Raw genomic sequence first — 2906 nt, 5'->3', positions numbered from 1 at the left:
GTAATTTTTACCTCACGCCATAGACCTTTGTAAATTTTGTAAAAAATTTTTAGATTTGACGAATATCCATTTGTGTCCGTATAACTCCGTAAAATATTAGTCATATTGAAATTTCAATCATAGATTTCGAAAGTAGAGATTTCAACCTTTAAAATCCTTTTTTAATTTTTTGTCTGCGATGATTTTTCATTGAATTATGGTGTTCTGAATATTGCCCAATTTTTAGCGTGTTTGAAAGTGTTCCCTAGATTTTGTTGAGTAGTGTATATACATTTTAAATAGTTTCATAAAACATCTGCTTCGAAAACATAAAAAGTCGGTGCTTTAAAAATACAACAGTACTATTTCAAAAACACAAAAAGTCGGTGCTTTAAAAATACAAAAGTACTGTTTCAAAAACACAAATTCACTGCTTTAAATGCATACATTTACGTTTTTGAAACAGTACTTTTGTATTTTTAAAGCACCGACTTTTTGTGTTTATTTTGTGAATATTGCGTATATGCTTTTTTTTGCCCAATTTTTAGCGTGTTTGAAAGTGTTCCCTAGATTTTGTTGAGTAGTGTAAAAAGTCTTCTGATATAGCATTTATGTACGCGAAATTCACAAGAATCATCCGTTTATGATCGGTTAAATTATAATCCCAAAACATTTTCCTTATAAATTTTGGCCACAATTTGGCATCTCCAACTACGTCTTGCACAGCAAGCCAAGGATTTACATTTAATTGTTCTACCGTATATGGCATTTCCAATTGTTATGAACTCAATAGCAGACAAATATTTCAGTTGCCAATAAAACTTGCATATACGCACAATGACAGTTCGTCACAAGCATGCGCACAACAGTACAGTTCGTACATATAGCGCTCATCGAGTCGGTATGATAGATTTCCTAACCTGAATAGTCGTCAACTTTATAACGTTAAATATCTCGGTTCGCGGGGCAGAGCGACACTTTTATCTGCCAGATTCATTCGTTTCGTACAAAAACGCATCGATTGAGTATATTTTTATCAAAATTTGAGATGAGCGAGCTATTCTTTATATTTACCTTAAAAAATAAAGTTTATTATTATTTTTGTTGCTTTTTAAATAAAATATATAAAAATAATAATATAATATTTGAGGGAAAATTAACAACAATGCAGTGTTTAGCATTCGTCGACTAAGTACCGAGACACTACCGTATCTCCAGATGCTGAAAACAGAACAAAATGATGGAAATTGGTTTGCGGCTGCGTTCTAATATCACTTAATTCATCAAAATTACACTTGAACAGACTCGAAACACACTCTGACTCTGCTCCCGAGCAGAGGCGAAGTGTGTCGATTGAGTTTGAACAAAATTGTAAATGGAAAGCGACGTGTGTCGATTTGTGTCAAGTGTGTCGACTGTGTCTCCTAAAAGGAAAGCAGCCATATTCCAAAGAATATCCAGATAGGAAAATAATAAATGTGATACATTTAAACATAAAATAAGTGTAAACAATGAGTGATAAATAAACAATAAGAATTATTTACACCACAAAAACTTTCTTTGTTTTCCTTTTCAAATATAATCATAAATGTAGGCATATACAATATACTGGACCTAATATATATATATGGGTCATTCCACGTCAACTGGGCAACCCCCCTAAAATTGTACGCAACTAAATGTAACTTATAGAGTACCAAAATTTAAGTATTTGGGGCTTCTAATTTTCGATGTCATGTGGCGATTTTGAAAAATATCAAGCAATGACCTTGATTTTGTCCGGTAAATAAAAAAAAATGGTTTTCATTATTCCAATCTCCACTATTTTTGAAAATGAGGTACAATAGCCATTTTCAATGTAATTTTGTATGCTGAATCAAAATCTGTAATTAAAATTAACGAATAATATTAGGAAAAAGTTTTTTGCGTTTGAACAGGGTTAAGACTCTGTCTCTAGTTTACTTACCAAAGCCCGCATTACTCTTTCTTGTTTTTTTTATTTATCCATCTTTTTTTATTTTTTTTGTCATTGTCTATTGTTATTTTTTTACTTTTTTTAACTTCTATTTCTTTGTAGTTATTTCTTATTATTTTTATTCTTTTAATTCAAATCTTTTTATTATCTAATTAGCAGTACTCTAATGTGATGGAGTAAGTGCAGCTTTTAAACGGAAAGCAGTACGAGCTAGTTTTCAAGCTCCAGTAACCGATCCCATCTTAATTCCTGAGAAATTGTTTACTTGGGCAGAAAAGGCGTTTTCAAATATTAAAATTCTGTTTTTCAGCGACAAAGAACATAAAAAAATTACAAGATCCCTTCAAAGTCAATTTGAAAACGCAAAAGTTATCTCCAACATAAAAAACAACATGCATTTACACCAGTAGGAGATAAAGATCTAATTATTAAGAGATTTTTATCAAGTCCTGATGATACATATTAGAGTACTACTATTAGATAATAAAAAGATTTGAATTAAAAGAATAAAAATAATAAGAAATAACTACAAAGAAATAGAAGTTAAAAAAAGTAAAAAAATAACAATAGACAATGACAAAAAAAATAAAAAAAGATGGATAAATAAAAAAAACAAGAAGGAGTAATGCGGGCTTTGGTAAGTAAACCAGAGACAGAGTCTTAACCCTGTTCAAACGCAGAAAACTTTTTCTTAATATTATTGGTTAATTTTAATTACAGATTTTGATTCAGCATACAAAATTACATTGAAAATGGCTATTGTACCTTATTTTCAAGAAATAGTGGAGATTGGAATAATAAAAACCATTTCCTTTCTATTCACGAACAAAATCAAGATCATTGCTTCATATTTTTCAAAATCGCCACATGACATCGAAAACTAGAAGCTACAACCTAAATTTTGGTACCCTATAAAGCCAGCAGCACACGATGCTTGTTTTCTTACTGGATT

This window comes from Trachymyrmex cornetzi, unplaced genomic scaffold (assembly GCF_001594075.2).
Source record: "Trachymyrmex cornetzi isolate Tcor2-1 unplaced genomic scaffold, Tcor1.1 scaffold458, whole genome shotgun sequence".
Lineage (NCBI taxonomy): Eukaryota > Metazoa > Arthropoda > Insecta > Hymenoptera > Formicidae > Trachymyrmex > Trachymyrmex cornetzi.
Note: the sequence above shows the minus strand (reverse complement) of the source record.